At 36.1% G+C, this 21,769-nt stretch overlaps 1 protein-coding gene across 2 annotated transcripts in view; it reads left to right on the forward strand.

Moving 5' to 3' along the window:
• NKAIN2 (sodium/potassium transporting ATPase interacting 2) overlaps positions 1 to 21,769 on the forward strand; it is a gene marked incomplete at both ends in the record, with an annotated part of 569,261 nt that overhangs the window by 474,374 nt on the left and 73,118 nt on the right. The gene's annotated exons all lie outside the window — the stretch shown is intronic.

Raw genomic sequence — 21,769 nt, forward strand, 5'->3', positions numbered from 1 at the left:
GCTTGGCTGTCCACCCAAGTAAAACCCCCACACCACTCTTTATTTTCATTGTATACAACACATGTTCAGCATTCATATCAGTATGTTGTTATGTTCTTTCCTGGTCACACTGAAGTGCCATTTTACTATACCCATAGTTTTCCAGTTCAATGTATATTGCTATAGTCATATCTTACTAAACTGAAGGAAGCAGAAATAGAAATCCTATTTTAAAGATATTTCCCATTAAATTACACAGATTTCTTTTTACTGATCCAATTGTGATTATTTGAAAAACATGTTAACATCAGGGTCTTTCCCAATAAGTAGTTTCAATAACCATTATGCTCTTTATGAATATTAAACTAAGGAAAGAATTTTGTTATCTTGATAGATTGATTTGAAGTAGATTTCTAACTCAAATATCAGATAAATAAAGATATTTTTGGCTGTGTCATTTTCTGACAATAATATAGTAAGTAATATGTTAAAGTATTAAACTTTTTGTAGATTCCACACTGCTTATCATTTTCCAAGCATTTTTTATAAAACTTTGACACAACAAATGAATATGCTTCAGTTATGTTTTTGATCAAAGAAAATAATGTTCAGTTTTTATTTAAGGCAAATACTTGTCTTTTCCTCCTATGGGCAGATTAAGATTAAGATTAAGATCACTTTAAGGCTATGTAGGGGTGATGTCAACCAGTGAATAGCTGAAACGAGATTTAAAGGAAAGTACCTAATTTATAGTCTAGATAAAGCCATCTGTTTTTCACTCAGAAAATCATAAGCAAGTGAAAACAGAATTTTAATGTTTGTCCCAACATAACGTTTATATATTAACACATTATAGAAGAGTAATGGCTGTTACTTCTATGAGATTAATATTGAAATACACAACCAGATATAAAAATAATAATAATAATCCTGAAATTATCAAAGAGTGTATTTGTAGTCTAGTACTCAGCCACATTTAGCTATATACAAACTAGAAAAGTGGGCCCATGTGAACCTAATGAGGTTCAACAAGTCTAAGTGCAAGGTGCTGCACATGGGTCGGGGCAATCCTAGACAGAAGTACAGACTGGGAGTAGTACTCACTGAGAACAGCCCTGCAGAGAAGGACATGGGGCTTCTGTTGGACAAAAGCTTGACGTGAGCTGGCAGTATGTGCTTGCAGGCCAGAAGACCAACTGCATCCTGGGCTGCATCAACAGAGGGGTGGCCAGCAGTTCGAGGGAGGGGATTGTCCCCCTCTATCCTGCCCTTGTGAGGCCCCACTTGGAGTACTGTGTCCAGGTCTGGGGCTCCCAACACAAAAAACTATTAGAACAGGTCCAGAGGAGGGCCACCGAAGTTGATCACAGGACTGGAGCACCTCTCCTATGAAGAAAGGCTGAGAAAGCTGGAGATGTTCAGCCTGAAGAAGAGAAGGTTCTGTGGTGACCTTATTGCAGCTTTTCAATACTTAAAGGGGACTTACAAAAATATGGGGAGGAACTCTGCCTAATCAGATACTAACAGGACAAAGGGGAATGGTTGTAAACTAAAAGAGGGTAGATTTAGATTAGGTGTTAGGAGGAAATTCTTCACTCAGAGGGTGGTGAGGTGCTAGAACAGGTTGCCTAGATAAATTGTGTATGCCCCATACCTGAAAGTGTTCAAGACCAGGTTAGATGGGGCCCTGGGCAACCTGATCTACTGGGTGACATCCCTGCTTACAGCAGTGGGGTTGGAAATAGATGTTTTTTAAGGTCCCTTCCAACCCAAACCATTCTATGATCCTATGATTCTATGATCGTATGATTCTGATTCTATGTACTGTATGTATTAGGATATACGTCATTTATTTAGGTTCAGTCTCAGGAAAACAGTTATTACTGCAAAAAAAAAAAAAAAAAGTATGTGTTTGGAGGGACAATGAAGGGATTTCAGTATTCCAGTGCATGGAGCATAATTCAAGTACATTTACATTAATAGGAAATTTTGTTCTAGTATCCATAGACTTTGGATAAGGCTCTCTTCCAACTTCAGGAATATTAAGAAAATATAACACAAATTATCCAATACTTTTTTAAAATTCAGACATTTAGACTATGATAGTCACTAGGCCAATGGAAAATTGTAGTTTTCTTAAAAGACATAAGAACTATCACAAGTATCTTTGATGCCTGTAAGAAGAGGAGGGTTAACAGTCACCTGCTAGCACTGCCTGCTTTGCTCTATTGCTTATAGCTCAACCCAGGTAGGTAGTTTTGACAAGACACTAGGTTAGGTTCTAGGTTCAAGTTAAGTAAATTTAATCTTGCCCTAATGATCTATTTAGACATGCAACTTGATTGTAACTTTTACTAATACAAGTTTTAGGTGGGGTTACTGTATTTACTGTACTCATTGATACATTAGTAAAGACATACAAACTATACAGAATGTAGATCGGGCATCGCCGCCATTTTGCAGCCACTTGCTGAGGTGATCGGCTGAGGCAATCGGTTCCAGGGCAGACGCATTCTGCAGCGGAGCAGGGGATTGCAGTGGGCAGGGCTTTTTTACCAGCATCAAGGCCACTCAAAGCAGCTGAGTGAGCCACCTGGGCCCAGCAGCCCTCGTGAGGGAGGCAGACAAGGTGCGGGCAGAGCCAGCATTGCCCGTTCCATGGCCATACAAAGGCAGCCCCTGGGGAGCATGAGCGACTCACAGCATGGCGACCAGGGTGGGCTAACAGGGCGGGGCACCTCAGTCAGGTTGGTGCGTGGCAGTTTGCACAGCAGTGCACACAGACAGGGCAAGCAGGTGGGGCGCCCTCACCACTCATCTCCAATGGTCTTTTCCAACGGTGGTTGTAACCTGCTTGTGAGGAGCCCAGCCATGGTATCCACCAGGCAGAAAAACATGGCCTTCGTATCTCTTGTGGCCTCTCCAACCACAGTTACTGATGTGGCTACCCAGACAGAGGTCTTGGAGAAACATGCGGCCGTCCAGGTCTTGGGCTGCAGGGTGTGCCTCAGTTTTCTGTCGGTGTCCGACAGCAGCAGCAATGGGTATGCCTGTAGGAAGTGTGTCTAGGTTGAAGAATTGCTCAGCCTGATAGTGGAGCTTTGGGTGGAGGTGAGTATGCTGAGGAGCATCAGGGAGTCAGAAAGAAAGAAGACCCTGGTAACTACACACCTGTCAGTCTTATGTCAGTGCATGGTAAAATTATGAAGAAGAGTTATTGAAGCCCACGTGGGGAACAATGCAGTCACTTGTCCCAGCCAACATGATGAGTTCATGAGGGGTAAGTCCTGTTTGACTAACTTGATTTCTTTTATGATAAGATCATCCATCTAATCATTCAAGGGAAGCCAGCTGAGGTGATCTTTTTGAATTTCAGTAAAGCTTTTGACACAGTTTCCCACAGGATCCTACTGGACAAAATGTCCAGTAAACACAAAATGTGTAGATAAACAAAAACATCATACGATGGACGAGGAATTGGCAGGTGAGCAGGGCTCAAAGGGCTGTGGTAAATGGGTCTGCATCAGGCTGGCAGCCGTTCACTTATGGGGTCCCCCAAGCCTCCATTTTAGGGCTAGTTCTCTTCAATGTTTTTATAAATGATTTAGATGTAGGACTAGAAGGTGTTTTGAGCAAATTTGCTGATGGCACTAAACTTGGAGGAGCTATTGACTCTGTCAAGGGTAGAAAGGCCTTGAAAAGAGATCTGGACAGATTGGAGAGCTCGGCAAACACCAGGTCCTGTACCTGGGACCTTCATGCAGGGGTGAGGCAATCCTGGTTGTACATACAGACTGGATGATGAAACGCTGGAGATCAGCCCTGCAGAAAGGGATCTGGGGGTTGTGGTTGATAGCAAGCTGAATATGATCCAGCAGTGTGCCCTGGCAGCCAGGAGGGCCAACCATATCCTCAGGTGCATCAAGCATGGCATTGCTGGTCAGTCAAGGGAAGTGATTGTCCTGCTCTACTCTGCGCTGGTGCAGCCTCACCTCGAGTACTGTGTGTAATTCTGGGTACCACAGTACAAAAAGGACATGAAACTATTAGAGAGTGTCCAGAGAAGGGCAACTAAGATGGTGAAGGGCCTAGAGGGGAAGACATATGAGGAGCAGCTGAGATCACTAGGCCTGTTCAGCCTGGAAAAGAGGAGGCACAGGGGAGACCTCATCGCAGCCTACAGCTTCTTCATGAGGGGCAGTGGTGGGGCAGGCGCCGATCAATTCTCTTTAGTAACCAGTCATAGGACCCGAGGGAATGGTGTCAAGCTGCGGCAGGGGAGGTTCAGGCTGCATATGAGGAAGAGGTTCTTCACTGTGAAGGTTGTCACATACTGGAACAGGCTCCCCAGGGACGTAGTCACAGCACCAAGCCTGTCAGATGTTAAGAAGCATTTGGACTGTGCACTTAGTCACATGGTCTAAACTTTTGGGCAGACCTGTGCGATGCCAGGAGTTGGACTTGATGATCCTTATGGGTCCCTTCCAACTCGGGATATTCTATGATTCTGTGATTCTAGTCATATCTGATAAAAGATTTAATTAAGATAAAAGTAAGAAGAGCCCCAGCAAGAAACTGCTATCTAATGCCTGATGAGGATTATAGCACCAAAAGGTTAACATCGTTGACAAATGACAGGTGTCTGATTCAATGATTTCACTCATTGCCCTTTCTTATGTAGAAGACAAATTGAATGTAAGTACGTGCATGTATGCACATAGGCAGAGATATAGATCTATATGCATGCATCTGTTTATCAGTTCACTTCTTACCTCTAAAGATGTTTATTCTTGATGGCTTACAGAGAGAGAAAGGTAGATTTCCAGCCAAATTATGCAATGTAAATATTTTTCAAGCAGTGGGTCTGCTGATATCCTATTTCTGCAATCCATAGTTCTGGTATGAATGGTTAAACAATATACAAGGCTTCATAAATAAATTAATATCTAACTCCATAAAGTATACCTAATATGTATCCCCTTATTCATGAGATTTTCCATCTCATCTGATCAAGTTTACAATCTCACTTTTGGATTTTATCAGAGATTTAGTTCTATCTGATATATATCATTTCCATGCTTATTTAAACAGTCTGCTCTGTATCACTAGAATAATATACCTCTAAGAAAGTAATAACAGTAATAACTGGATTTTATTAGGAAATGTAAAGTATGGTTGTTCACTTTCATTTGGCAACCAGTAGTAATATTAGGACCTCCATTTCACAGAAGTATATCTAGAGATCCAGCAAAAGTGTTTATCACTACTGAGCAAACACTGCCACTAATGACTGATTTAGTATTGTAATACTGAACACAACACAGCTCTTGCATGTACAACAGAAATCATAAAATTTGATCTGCCTTTATCAGGAGGATTTATTGTACATTAGTCCAAAGATTAATAATCTGATTTGAAACTAGAAATAGGAGCCTCACCTGCTGGTATGTTGAAAGCATATGAAATCAGTGCAGGATACAAGAGCCACTGGATATTCATATGTTGCATTAGTTACATGTTACATGAGTTTGAGATGATAGTTGCAGATGGTAGCAAAGATAGTTAAGTAGAGATGGACTTATTTAGGGTAAAGATCACAAGTATGATGGCAGCTAAGTATTGGAATAATATTGAATAAGATATTAAGACTTGATAGATATGAAAAAGTCATTATCTAAAAAGTGAAACTAGGAAAATTATTCTCAGGTTCATAAAAAGAAAACAAAATGTATACACATAGATACCTGTCTTACTAACTACAGAATAAATTTATTACAGACAGGTTCACCTCTGCAGAATCTAGAAGACAAGGGCAACTTTGTTCTACAGGCAGATTTAAATTTAAAGATTCAAAATCAAGAGATACCGTATTTTAATCTTCTGAATAGTACATGAATCAAACATTCTCAATGCTGCTACAAGCTATATACTCCTTTTTTTTTTTCTTTTTTTTTTTTTTTTTTCACTTGTTTTACTGTATATTAATAAATCAGTAAGGATAAAATAAATCAGTTTCAGAAAATTCCACTGGCTTCAGATTTTGATGAAAAAAAAAAAGGGACTTTTTTTTTTATTCCTGTTCTGTCCATTTAATAATAATATCTTATTAAAATTAGTGCAGTTAATTTCTTGATGTTTTTTGTGTGTGTGTCCCATATAAAATCCTTTTTAACTATCAGAAGATTTGAATGCTTGTTGATAGCATTATTTCTATGCTTACTAATATGTTAAATAACTTTTTTACTGTACCTTAGATTTTTTTATAATTGAGCATTCATGACTTCATCTTCCCATTTGGGACAATTTAGCATTTCTATTCAAGCTAACGGTGTCAGAAAAAAAATCCTGGGTGCATTATATTAGTCTGCTTTTATTGAGTTTGTATCTTGCATTTTGCAGACTGATTCCTCTTAATAGAATTAGGTAAAATTTACTTGCCTGCAAATTGTACTATTATCATCATCATCATCATCATTATTATTATATTGTGGCTGCTTAAATCAACATTGTCATGCAAAATATGAATTACACAGGAAGTTTCAATATTGTTACCAATACAATGTCTTGCTTTCTCTTCAGTTTTTGGGTGGCTTCTCAGAGAAGCTGACAGACAGTTCCAATGGAGTAGTTTGGAAGTTTGGGGGTTTAATCCAGAGAATTACAGTCATGGAAAGAATCCCGGGAGAAGGCTGAGAACTGTCCTCTTATACTGACTCCAGTACTGCCACAGTTCCCTGAAGTCACAGGCATTCATCAATCAGCCATTTAGTTAATCATATCAGAAATCACTTCTCCACTGTCAGAGACACCAGGAATCTTGTCTCAGCTCTCAGATTTCTCCAGCTATATGAGCTCATAGATTGGTGAATGCTAAGTTTCCAAAAGACTTAAGAAATATTGGCACAATAAGGTGTAGAAGTAACTTATCACTTTATTTTTTAAGCAGAATTGTATCATTCTTCCAAAAGAAATTCCACATTATATATTAAACCAGAATATTTTTTTCATGTATGAGTGAATTTCAAATTAATTGAACAGAAGTTCTATTACAACGAATCATAGAATCACAGAATCACAGAATTGTTTGTGTTGGAAGAGCCCTTTAAAGATCATTGCCATGGATAGAGACAGCTTCCCTGCTGGTCGGGTTGATCAAAGTCCCTTCCAACCTGACTTTGAACAACTCTGGACAACCTGTGCCAGTATCTAACCATTAAGTATTTCTAGTAAAAGTATCTTAGCACATCTAACTGCAGAGGACACATGCTCTAAAGCAAACGTACATGGTTCTCAAATTATCACAGAATCACGGAATCACAGAATTTCTAGGTTGGAAGAGACCTCAAGATCATCGAGTCCAACCTCTGACCTAATGCTAGAATTCCCCACTAAACCATATCCCTAAGCTCTACATCTAAACGTCTTTTAAAGACTTCCAGGGATGGTGACTCCACCACTTCCCTGGGCAGCCTGTTCCAATGTCTAACAACCCTTTCGGTAAAGAAGTTCTTCCTAAGATCCGACCTAAAACTCCCCTGGTGCAACTTAAGCCCATTCCCCCTCATCCTGTCACCAGGCACGTGGGAGAACAGACAAACCCCCACCTCGCTACAGCCTCCTTTAAGGTATCTGTAGAGAGCGATAAGGTCACCCCTGAGCCTCCTTTTCTCCAGGCTGAACAAGCCCAGCTCCCTCAGCCGCTCCTCGTAGGACTTGTTCTCCAGACCCCTCACCAGTTTCGTCGCCCTTCTCTGAACCTGCTCAAGTACCTCGATGTCCTTCTTGTAGCGAGGGGCCCAAAACTGAACATAGTAGTTGAGGTGCATCCTCACCAGAGCCGAGTACAGGGCGAAAAATTATATTATTTATATATTATGCATATATACATATATAATTATTTATTTTTAATCCAAATTCCATGCTTGCAAGTTATCTATATTTCTAATTTTATGTCTTAAGTCTATGATTTCCGTAAAAAAAGCAGATATCTACATTTGGATTAGTATCTAGATCTTCTCTAAAGCCAAAGGACTTGAAGGCAAAGGACATTTTAAAATTTGATTCAACTTATAGTGAAGATTTCTGCACCTAGTGAGATGACTTGTACTCTGAACCTGCCATTTCAGCTCCATTGACTGTAAAGGTAACTAGCTCAGAGAGGGACAAAGATATAAAAATAAACTTCAGCCATCACATGCCCTAATGTATTTTCGAGAGTTCTACAGAAAGGATATATAGGAATCATAACAAAAGTTGAGAACATAAAGATAAATATTTTTAGAGAACTGTTTGCTTAAGATTGTTTCTAGAAACACATCGTTCTTCTTTTGCATTAAAATTGTTCATATCTGTTAGAGAACTTCAGGGAAAAGTGTTATATTTAAATTCACTTAAATTTATGCCTAACATGTTGAGTATTTTCAATTTTTATATTAAATATATCAAATCTCAATTGAATGACTAGTATTGTGCTGCATATTTATAAACATTATGTGTTTCCAGAACCATGCTTTCAGTTATTTGAATCATAGATTCACATTGCTGAATAACTCAGTAGGTCATTTAGTCCATGTTCCCAACCTAAATACCAAGCATATGCATGAAAAATGCAACAGAAGTTTGTCCATCTTGTTTTTCAATGCCAGCAACAATAGATCTCACAGACTCCCCAAGCAGTCTCTTCCTGGGATTTCCTACCCTTTAATTTTAGAAACGTTTTCCTTCAAAATCTAATGCATATTAACTTTGCAATGTACCTGTAGTGTAGTTTCTGGAATGTGATGTATGTTCCTCCACTGTGTGCAGGAAAACGTTACTTGATTCTTTTCAACAGTTGGTTATGCTCTAATTCTTCCTTATTCTGAGCTAAGAAATCCCAGTTCTTTATGTCTTTCTTCATAGGTCTTGTTTTCAGACATCTGCTCATTCTAATTGCTTGCTTCTCAATTGGTCCACAGTTTTTCTTAAAATCTTTTGAGTTGAAGCCTTGCCACTACTAAGTTAACATGAATTATACTAGTGCTGCAAAAAACCCTACAGTTCATAAAACCCAGGACTGTATAAAGAGTTATCAGATTTTCTGCAGCAACACAAAAGTGTTGGCCCCCATTGAATTTGTGAACTATAACCATCCACTACGTTGTGGAATGCACATGCACAGTCAGTTTTTAGCCAACCCGTATTTGCACATGTTTTTATTTCTGCCTAACTTGTCCTTTCTGCATAGCACTTTCCAGGACAAATCCTGGGTTTCTCAAGATAGCTTCAAATGCTACTCCTGTCCTCAAATGTACTTGCTGTTTCTCACCGTATGTTTAATAATTCTTCTCTATTCAATCATTCATGTAATTAATCAAAATATTGGATTATCAAAATGAATCAGAATTAATCAGAATAATTTGATCCACTACAGACTCCACAATTTGACACGTCTTTCACATATGACCACGAACTACTCAAATTTCTTTCTAGATATAGTTTTCTTTCTTGCATAATGCCCTATCATTGTAGGTCAAAACAGAGATGTAATATGTCTTGATTTCAACAACATTAAACGTGTCTCATTCTTTTCAACATTCAGGGAAATCATATCATAATATATTTACCATTAAATGGGACAGAGTCAGCAGAGAAAAACATATCTAAAATGAAAAAGATATCCGTGTCACTTTCAATATGGAAAGACATATTTGTGGATTCACTGCATGTCTTAAGAAACATTTACATGAAGGTCTGTACATATTGTAACTGATTTAATCTCACATACCATAAGAGTTTCGGTCATTTAATGGGATTACTCATAATACAAAAATAAATAAATAAATTCTAAACTTATCTAGGATTAAGCTGTAAGTCTCTCAGCTTCCAATGAAGTCAAATTGCACTAACACACACTATAGAAGACCACTCCAGTACAAGGAATTCAAGAAAGCTTTACTACTTCCAAAGCATTTAAGAAAAAATAAAAATTAATTAAAATTAAAATTATAATGAAAATTAAGAAATTAGAAACAAAGCTGATGATGGAAAAGCTATGTGTCTTGTAAACAAAGAATCTTCTTATAAGTATTTCATGAGGAGAGTTTTACTTGAAAGAGCACAAGTGGTATATTGCTAAGATTATGTAGTGAAGCAATGATATATATATACTGGAAAAGTGAATTATTTATAGAAGTTTATTTTATTTTTTTTCATTAGGAAGGTATTTATTTCCAGGAAAATATTTTTACCTATCCTCTATTTAATAAGCCGACTTTTCCTCAACTGAAAAAAAAAAAAAAAAAAAAAAATGAACTCTGCTTCTTTGAATTCACAGTGTTTTGCAATATTCTTAAACACCAGGAAAATCAAATAAGAACTCTTTGTATCATTCTTCCCCTGTGAGTGTTCTATTGTGTATACCAACCTTCCAATTCAAAGTAATAAAAGCATTGATCTCCTAACATCTTGACAGTGGAGTTCCTCTAATTCTGCATTAGCACTAAACACAAACAAAAAATTTATTATAAGCGGCCCCAAGAGATGGTTCAACCAGATTTCTGCATTTCCCTGGGCTAAATCAGCTCTTGAAAACTTAATTTAAGAAGCTGACACAGACACCACAGTTAGAATGGTAAATCTACTCCCCGTCAGTTTTTTAAATAAAGTTTTCAATTACTGATTCAGTCTACAGAGATAGATCTCTGTTCTAGTTACCTCTCTCAGCCTATGCTCATTAAAGATCATTGGTCCTAGTGTTTCATCTGAATCCTGGCTAGAAACTCGAGGGTCTTTGGACAAAAATCTGGATACTGGAGAGGTTCTCTTAAGTGAAATTTTAGCTAGCCAGCATGAACTGCTTGCAAATAAAATATGCAGATATATTGCATAATATGCAAATATTGTGATGATATAATGGAAGTAGAATGAATGCAAGAGAGAGACATCATTTTGAAAGAAATTTCCTGTGTTTTCGACCTCTTTCATTGTTTTATTCTGGGTTAGTTGTGATATTTCATTGGAAAAAAAAAACAAACAAACAAACAAAAAAAAAACATTTTAGCTGCAGCATTAAAAATCTCTACAATATCTTCAGAGCCACTGTTTGTGCTACCCCGACGCAACCTTTTCCTTCCCCATCCAACTGAAGGAGACACAACCAGGTTGTGGCAAGTCAGAAAATATGTAAGTTAAAAATCTCTCATTGGTTCCTGGAAGTATGTTTTCCCATCAGAAACATTGATGCATTAGTTATAAATCCAGAGTACAAGTCAGATTTGAGCTGCTGTTTTCTTATTACTACTGTGCTCCCAGTATGTTACAGAAGGATTTTGAGGAATACCCCACAGATCATGCAGTGGAATGGAATACCCCATTTCTCATGCAGCAAGAATCCAATCCATTCTGGCATTGTTTTCTTTTGTTGTCACTGTTTGTTAGATTTTTGTTTGTTTGTTTGTTTGTTTGACATTTTGGTTCGTTCGTTTTTCATTTTTATAGAGCTGCAACAACATTTTTAAAACTTCACGGGAAAAACTTTGAATCACAGAATGATTTAGGTTGGAATGCTACCTACTGCAACTCACTTATCTATCAAAGGAAGGTCAATTAAATGGCAGTTTTAAGTGATTTTCTGGTCAAGTTTTGAATATGTCCAAGAATGGAGATTTGACATCGTTTCTGGGCACCTGTTCTAGTGTTTGATCACTCTCATGGTAAAAAAAAAAAAAATGTAAATAATAAAATCAATAAAAAATATTTATGTCCAGTCAGAATTTACAGTGTTTGTTGTCTCTCGTCCTTGTTCTGTGCACCTCTGTGAGGAGTCTGGCTCTGCCTTTTACAGTCCTTCCCAATAGTAGTTATGGACAGCAGGAGGATCCCCATAGGTGTTCAGCTATCAGCACTGAACCAGTCCAGTCCGTGAACAGCTTGGTGGCCTTCACTGCACTTACCCCAGTGTGCCCATATTTCTCTTGTGCTGAGGAGCCCAGCACTGGACACAGCACTCCAGTATAGTCACACCTGCTCTGAGCAGAGGAGAAGGATCACCTTCCTCCACCTGCTGGTGACACTCCACACCCTCCTTTTCCGCAAAGGTGCATTGCTGGTTAACTTTATTATCCTCCAGGAACCTGAGGTCTTTTACTGCAGAGCTGCTCCTCTGAGCACTGCAGTGCTCAGACACAAAAGCCAGATTAGCTCCCTCACTGAGAAGATAGCAAACTACTGAATGGCCCATGTGAAAGCTGAACTAGAGACACCTCTCCACTCCATTTAAATTGTCTTGAACCAGTCAATGGAAATTTTAATTGAAAGACAATTTTCACTTTTGCACAGTCCTTTGAAATGGAGCACAGCTTCAAAACCTAAGTCTTCAGTGACAGTGGACCTGACACCTGACATGAACTGTCACTGAATTCACTAATACACTGACCTAGGAATTAACTTTTAAGGGTGTCTACCTGATATTAAATCCTGTTCTTCGATTAATAGTTTTTTGGGTTTTTTTTGCATTTCATTTTTATTAAAAATATAAAAAATAAAATTAAAAAAGTCACTTTGCACTTAGTACCTGAAGTAAAAAGCAAGGAAAAATAAATAAATACATAAATTTAAAATGGCAGTATTTGAATCACTCTATATTGTTCTTCTCTATATTTACTTTAATTTAACTGTTAACAAGATTGTAAAGCTTGTACAAGCAAGAAAAGACTACACTGGAAAATACAATACCAAACAGTATTTCTTATATTATTAAATAACATGGTTCATTTGTTAACCACTGTGTCATCCACAAAATACCAGATGAAAATGTTTGTATCTAAGGGACAAAAAGAAATAAATCACAGGAAACAAAAGTTGATGCAAAGAGCTTTAGGAAGAAATAGTATAATATCTGGAAAATGACTTGCTATCACCTAATAATACTATCACTTCAAAACTGTAACACTGCATGATGAATCTGCATATTTTTTTTTTACATCTTATCTACAAATGTTAAGTACAAATGGTGTATATGTTATATGAACTGGTGCTAAGTATAAAATTAGCAAAACATTGGATCCTTTTATTGATCTAGTTCTGCTGTATTAAATTAGGTGTTCCTATTTTCTGCAAGTCTTCTACACTTTAGCATCATTGCATGCATAGTCATCAGCATGTAAAAAAAGTGTCAGGCTATTCATCTATTGTTTAGTACCTTAACTGGTATAAATTGCTACAGTTTGTTTTGCAGTACTTAGGGTTCTTTTCCTCATACTAGCTAAGAAAAATATTGTATGGCATCATAATATTATTCTTTAGGGTGTGCTTCTGAAAACTTAATAAAAACCATACATTTACCCAGAGTTATGCGTTGAATCTTTTTAAGTGGCCCCAAATTGTCCTTATGAGGTTGCAGTTTATTGAAGTGGTGGGCATTGTCAAGCTTTAGCAATAGCTCACAAGAGGAATGGAAGTACACTTGAAATACTTGCTAACTTCAAGTTGTTTGATGTTGTGGTTTGTTTATTAATGCAGATGAAAATATTTCTTTTTTGTCTGTTTCCATGAAGCTTGCAAAGTCAGAGTAGAAATTTATGAATAGATTATTCCTCATTTCTGAATCCAGGAAATAGATTTGAACCCATATCGCCTCCAATGAATATATAGGAGTGCTAATATTTTCCATTCCAATCTGCAAATATTGCCCAAACACCTCGAAAAGTCAAGTTTGGAAAAATATAATATTATTTTCTGAAAATGTTGAAACAATTTATGTGGTGCTGTTCCCATTATTTTCTTTTCTTCAAGTTTTAAGGTAAAACTAGGCTTCAAATCCAACTGGAAATCCTCATCCTTCAAAATTATTTCTGAAGCATAGTGTAGAAAAAAAAAAAAATGACCAGATGTAGAACAGGGAAAAAAAAATGTGAATTTGTTTCTTAGAAATAATTCAAATAATTCTCAAATGCAGGAAGCTGTCAATATATGAAACATCTCTATTTCACTCTGTGTTCAAGATATGTTAGATTTTATTATTTCTGTAGTTAGATGGGAGTACTGGATAATCAAATTAGTTCTAATAAAACTAATATGTGGTCCATGCTGAGTGACACAATATCACACCACAAAAAGGGAGAACAATTTCACCTACTGTTAAATTAATTACTGCATGTAAAATGAAATTAGGTTGATTTATCAAATCTGAATATAGCCTTAGGTATTCTAATAAATATCATCACATGCAAGGACAAGAGTTAATTCTTTATGAACTGAAGTTTATCAGTGTCGTACGATATAGTCCTGTGACAAATGTCTTCTTCATCTAAAAAATATCTAGAACCTTTCAGACATTAAATAAAGGTGATTACAATGAAAGAACCTGAAATAGTCAATCCAGAATCATTTTTCATGCCATTCCTTGAACAAGACATATGAGTTATAGAGGGATGGCCCATACTCCACTTCTGACTTTGTGCTTCCTTTCCAGCATTCTGCAGCTGGCTTCCTGCTCAACATCTTATTTAGCTTTACTAAGAAGCTTTTCAGGAATACTTAGCACTCTCTTTCAGTTGAGTCCTCTCTATTGACTGTAGAGGAATTCAAACCAGCTAAATCTGGCTACTTTATTTCATACTGAGAATGCAAGTGGGATAGGAGAACTAGCTAAAATTAGTGCTTTAGTTTATTTCAATCTCCCCTCAGAAATATTGAAAATATCAACCCGGACTACATTTGAGTCAAACTGAGTAAGACAACTCCACACTCCTTTTAGTAACTTCCCAGTTCATCCAGGCTTCTTTTTAATTATTCTGAAATCTTAATACATACAAAATCAGTGCTGGGTGGAAGTCCTTAAACTGTGTGCTGTGTAGAGTATGTATTTATCCTCAGCTTGGTGTTTCACAAAACCTTTCTGCATGAAGATGATCAGATGTTTAGATGTTTCCTAACACCAAGTTTGTGATAACAATATTGTTTCTGTGATCTGAGAGCTCTGTTCAAGTCTATGTACTGCTTCCTGTGTATGCTGCCGGTGGTATTTTTTTCTGTATCTTACAGCAGAGGTTGATTCATACAGCTTGTCATCATTGTAGACATAAGATCTGCCCTATGGTCATGAATGAATTTACTTGTTTAAAGAAGAAAAAAAAAAAAGGAAAAGATAGGAAAATTATTGCAGTTTTGACAGACAATACAAAGTCATAGGAAACAGGAAGTTAAGGTTTGTCATTTTTCCCATGTGCTTTGTTTTACAGGATTACAGTGCCTTATGTTACATAACCAACTCCAATGGACAATAAACAAACCACATCAGCAGGAATTTCTTTCTGCATAGACTCCATAAACCCACCAAAGTTTAACTTCTGCACCATACATTTCTGCAAGTAAAGTATTATTCAGATGATTTGGCAATGCAGTAAAACACTCATTCCAGAAAGAGAAACATTTTAAGGATATTTATTTAACCCTGTTAGTTTACTCAAGGCCTTAGATCTTTCTGTTTGTAGCCCACAGAGCTTTGTTCCCAGCTCACTTGGAAGCTCCACATAGCCTTTTGGATATTATCCAAATATAAGATGTCTATGTGCTTAAAAGGGGTTTCTTTAGAATTAGGAGGTTATTTATACTTGTGTCTGCAAATTCTAAGCATTATGGCTCAGTGTATTTACCTAGATAAATCAGGAGAACCCATTTACCATCTAAAAGGAAGAAAAAAAAAAAAAAGTTCCAAAATAATGAAGAAATTAAACTAGTTTAAAGACATTATACTTTGTTCATAAAAACAAGTAGAAATATTTTGTGAAAACAGTGAAATCATGTTAGAAATTCAGTTAGAAAATAAATCGTCAAGGTTTGGGAACAATTTTCAGAACATTCATTTTACCTTGGAAAGAAATCTAGATCCATACTGAAATTATTACACTCATAAAACACTTTGTAAGGTTTGTTTCATGGAACAGAGTTTTGGTGTGGGAAAAATGTTTATATGTTTCCATCCTGTTTCCAGCTGTGCCATGAATCAAGCCACTCAGTTCCACAGTGAAGCTATTACTTTACTCCCTAAAATATCCGTGAGTTCATCACCTTCTGCTACACCAATAAATGTTTAAGTTGCACCTGGTATCTTCAGGTTTAATCCAAACTTTAGAAGAATTTTGTCTTTTGCAATGAAAGAAGATAGTTTTTGGTGTTGTTTCTAATATAATCTGGGAATAACTCTATGCCAACCAGTAGTGCTAGAAGATCAGCTAAGGTTGGAAAACTGCCCACTGGAAACCTGCATTAACAATATTCTAAGACAAGCTGTTTTCCTTGGAGAATGGTCACTTATCAAAAATAAAAGTTTTCAAAGCAAGGTATTGCATCCAACTCAATTTCCTTCAACATTTTTTTTCAGTTCCCAAATGGTATCCCTGATTTGCCACAGTGGGAAATAAATAAGATTCCACAGTCAGCTACTACTCTGGGATGTGGGTCAAGTGCCTAGTTTACTGTATTTTATCATAATATAAGCTTAAATCTTCCAGAAAGTCATTGTCCAAGAAATTACAAAAGTTCTGCCACTCAGGAACTTTGCCATACATATGTAGAAGACTCAGATTAAAATTTCTGTGCAATAGCACAGGAACTGTAATCTGTCAGTCCCTAGTAATAAGTGTCAGTACCTTATTGGACTACCAGAATGGGTTTATTTATCTTGGTTTGCATCCCTCAAATATATATATATAAATGTATATTCACCCAGAGTATTCCTAGTCCTAAAATATTCTGTTTAAATATGAAAAATATTCATAGGATAGTAAAAATTATTTTAAACTTGCCATACAACTTGTAAGATTTTTCTTTCTGTTAATGATATTTTTAAACTGAAGATCTGCATAGATAGAAAATTTCTGAACAGATCTGCTCATGAAAAAAAAAATGTTACTGAACTGAAGATATTAATATTCTAGAGTTTAGTAGGTGTCTTCCTTTTTCTTTTTTTTTTTTTTTAATTTTTATTTATTCATTTATTTGTAATGAATTGAAACAAAACAGATCAAATTTGTTAGGTTTGTCAATATATATATTTCAACACTAGAAAACTATGATCTTAGTTAAAAAAAACTAAGATCTTAGTTAAGATAATAGTGATGGCAGCTCTACCAATTTCATACGATTATGGATTGGGCTCATATAATGGAATAGTAAACTACAATGTTAATCCCTGTATCTCAGTAGCTATGCTTTTTGAGGACTACCGTATTTTGTTAATGTAACACTACTTTCATTTTAGACAAGAAAATCAGGACACCTGTCATCTCTTTCTTTTATGTTGGTATCCTTATAAGTCATTCATTCAAATCATTGTCTATACACTGGAAATTGCTTAAGACACATTTAGAGCATTTTTAACAGAATACTGAAAACAGCTAAGAGTTAGGAAGCTTCCGCTGTTTTCCATGAATGAACTTCAGAAGTAAATCTGTTGGGTGGAATCATACTGGCTAAATCCTGTCTCATATATGTAAATGAAATTCCATATTCAATTTGGAATTAAGCTGGTACAAAAATTGTTTTATTAGAGGAAAATAAAATCCAGGATTCCAGATTACTGAAAAAATACAAATAAAAATAAAAAATAGAAAACATTCACATGGAGGAGAAGGAGTTACACATGTAAGAAAAAGCTGAGAGGCTAAAATTAGTTCAGATGAAATAGGATAAAAAGATTGTGTACTTTTAGTATCTGTGTTCTCTACACAATCATACAATAATTATTTCCTGTATATCGACTGTGGATGAAAAAGAAAAAGGAAAAAAAAAAAAAAAAGAAGAAGGGGAAAAGGGAAAAAGAGAAAGGGACAGGGCAGGGAAGGGAAGGGCAGGGAAGGGCAGGGAAGGGCAGGGAAGGGCAGGGAAGGGCAGGGAAGGGCAGGGAAGGGCAGGGAAGGGAAGGGAAGGGAAGGGAAGGGAAGGGAAGGGAAGGGAAGGGAAGGGAAGGGAAGGGAAGGGAAGGGAAGGGAAGGGAAGGGAAGGGAAGGGAAGGGAAGGGAAGGGAAGGGAAGGGAAGGGAAGGGAAGGGTTAACTCAGGCAAAAGTTATTATCTATTAAACACAGACACATATCATCAGAGTTCAACATTTTTTACAAACCAACATAAAAAGAAATTACAGACTTAATTTGAAAATGTCTCAGTTTCTAATCTTTGAGATCAGTCTCTGAGACCTCCAAACTCTAGTCTTTGTCTAACTCAGTAGTTCTGCTCATGACCACTACAAATACCAACACATCTTAAGAGTGTCAGGAAGCATGTCCTAATAATATATTTCCTTCTGAATTTTCACTCCTTGAAGAATAGATAAATCTACTTTAATACACCAATTTTCATTAACAGGGCTTACAAATATCAGCAGGATTTACAAAAGCATCAGAGTGATCATCAATAAAGCTCATACAGATGTATTTCTGTGTCCACGACGGAAGCAGCTGTTGAATTTAGGATAATGGAATCTTTCTTGACATACAGACTATGAACAACACCATATTGGCATGTCCAATGAGTATCAACAGTTCTTACTGAGTTTCATAGCTTCAGGGCTTATTAGACCATTTTGCTGTAATTCCCTGAATACTGTTTGAGCCACAGATGTTGAAAAGAAAACAGACAGCAAATACACTGGAGAGTACAAAAAATCCCCTGCTTCCAGTGTAGACTTTGTCTGTGTCCACTAAAACTGTATTCTAAGTGAACAAAGTAAATAGCAAGAGGAATTTGTCCAAGAATAGTTCTAAATCTTTACAGCATAAGGGATGTTAATGATAGATACATCATCCTCCCTGGTTTACACAGTTCTACCAGGAGATTTAAGTCCTTATCAATTTTCTCACTAAGTAAATTTTTTTTCATAGGCTGCATGACCTTCACTTCGAAACAACAGGAAACGTTCTGCTAATATATGTGCATACTGGGGTACATGGATCGAAGGTTATAGACAAGATCAAAGCCCTTATCAGCTTATATCTGAAAAGATCTGACTGTTCAGCAACTGAATTTGCAGTGAATAGGCTCCTTCTGCATTATTCTAATTTCACATAGTTTGGGGATAAGGATTTTCAGGGCCTAACTTGTGAAGATCTGACTTCACTAACATTTTTATTTGAGCTAAATTTGCCCTGAAACATGGATGATGTCTGATCTTACCAGAACCATGTTTTGACTCTACTTAATTGTTTTGCTTTTTAATGTTGACCTTGTTTTGTTTATTAATTAATTCAGCATATAATGGTGACCCTGCTTGAAAGTTTTCTTAACCATGATATTCAAATTTCTTTAAGATTTGAAGTCTGTGCTTTCAGTTGGAGTTATTTATTTTTGTTAATATCAAGAATTAAGTGCTATAACACTGATAAGTCTCTTTTCTGAGCAGATGAAATAACACAGCATTTTACTGTTTGCTTAGAGGTAGAAATAGAACATAGATCTGATAAAGACTGTAATTTATTATTAGTAAGCACTAAAAGACTATTCACGAACAAAACAACATTGTTCAGTCTAAATCATGACATTCAATTTAACTGCCAAAAGATTACTTGAGGACAAGGGAATTTTCTAAATATTATTTCATTATTTCTATATTATTTCAGAAAATAATTTTTGAGTAAGTTCTGGGGTGGAAGAAAGCTAGACAGCTAGACTTTGTCAAGTTTGTTTGCATGTGCAATTATAAATATTTCAATGTGTAATTATATTTACTGTGCACTTTTGCTTTTAACCTGTAAAGTTTTGGACTGTTGCACCGTTTGTAAGCAAACAGAGCTGTCTTCAGAACAATGATGTTCTAACCACAGAGACCAGTTCTGATCTTTATGTTTAGCTCTTCCTAATCCATTTTAACATCATCTGGCAGATACATAACAGCCAGATTTATCCCTTTCTTTTTCCTCCCTGGTCTGCACTTTGTAAAATACTTTTAATCTATCATGATTCTTCTAAAGATATTGCAAATGATAAATAATAATAATAATAATAATAATAATAATAATAATAATAATAATAATAATTAAAAAAAAAAACAGACTAAGTCATATTCATTCATGCTCCTGCTCTGATAAAAGACTAGAGATTAAGAATTTTCCATGGTAACTAGAATGACTTAAAGGTCTTCTGACAATAACATGATTTTAATTTTAGTCATTCAGGAATAAATCTATTACTTTAAGCAAAGTTACTCCAAAGATACTCATTCTTCAACTTCTTACAGCAGGTGAACAGGTCAGCGTGTCAGCAAGTAGCTGTAACAGCGCTGAGTCCAGAAAGAAAACTAGTCTTCTGGCTTGAGTGTTGAGGGAAAATACCCATTTCCAATATGGTAAACACTAGACTAGCACCTTTGCTAGAGAGGGGTCCAGAGAAAGGAAAATTTTTTTGGTTGTGAAAGGTTATAGTTATAGGTAAATATAGAAATTTCTGGAAAAATTGGGTCATTTATCTTAAAGTTCACAGTCACTTTCTTCACCTTTCAACGTCATTCGATTATACGAATCACCACATATTTACACACACAGATTATTTTTTGCTGGATCATTCTGTTGTGAGAATGTAGGATAATTAGTCATGCAAAAATATTTATGGTCCTTCTTGTCGTCTGATAGCTTATGAAGGGTATTAATTTTTTTAATGTATATATTTTTTTAAATATAAAAAATGCAAACAGATGAGAACTGAAACATAAATAAATAAATTTAAAAAATCAGGAATACTACAGAGTAAAGTGTATTCACAGATTGATGTGCCAGTCATGGCATTGTCCAAAACCTCACAGGATGAAGTTACTTTTGCTTGAATTAGTGCACAAAAGGAAAATAAGTGAGATTGAAAAAATTACTATTTTTGAAATGAGGGAAATATGTACACAGCATATCTGTCACAGAATGGCATTCTGTTCATTTTGTCATGGTAAAACTAATTAAATAGTTATGTTTTAAAAATTTTATGAGAATCTTAATTATTAATGTCATCAACAGGCTGAAAAAAATGTAGGTTAGGTGTGGGGAGAGTTTGGCTCTGCAAAGACATTATTTAAAAGGATTTTTTTTTTGCATGACTGAGCACATGTGCACACAGACTAGATAGTCACACTTTACAATGAGGTTACACTTATAAATAATTTATAAAGGGTTGTTAGGCTATTATAGAATCCACAAAGTCCATAGGTTTTTTATAACTATGTATAGCACCCTCAAGTAATGTGCAACCAAGTAAAATTTATGAAATTCATATCCGTAGTATTGTTTATGATGTATATTAATCATTCATTAATCCTTTATGAACTATTTATAAATGTAATCTTAATGGAAATCATGGCTGACTTGTTACTCTCTTGCACTAGCTCTCTTGTACAAGCTGCACGAGACTTGAAGGTTGTAGGCCTCTTTGTCTTTTTTTTTTTTTTTTTTTTTTTTTTAACAAGCTGGGCAATCTTTAGACAAGGCAATGCACACTAGCTGTTTCCTTACAGATTCCTACAATGTTAGAAGACTGAAACAGGCATTACAAAAGGGCAGTGCTTTTAAGGATCCTTTTTCTGCACCTTCTCTAATATTTCAGCAGAGCCATCACTGTTCTGCTTTGCAGCATCCATGTACATGTAAAAAGCTCCTTGCAGATGATCCAGACATAGTAAAGTCCATGATTCACACCTAGTAAAGTCTCAGGTTCTGACTACTCTTGTACAGTTTGTTAGATCACATTATAAAAATATAGGCCATATTACTAGGAAATGAGTGCAGGAGGGTTGCTGTGGAAATGTACGCATCAATCAGTCTTTGTTGTTTCTGTAG

The sequence above is a fragment of the Netta rufina genome, assembly GCF_964035555.1.
Source record: "Netta rufina genome assembly, chromosome: 3".
NCBI lineage: Eukaryota > Metazoa > Chordata > Aves > Anseriformes > Anatidae > Netta > Netta rufina.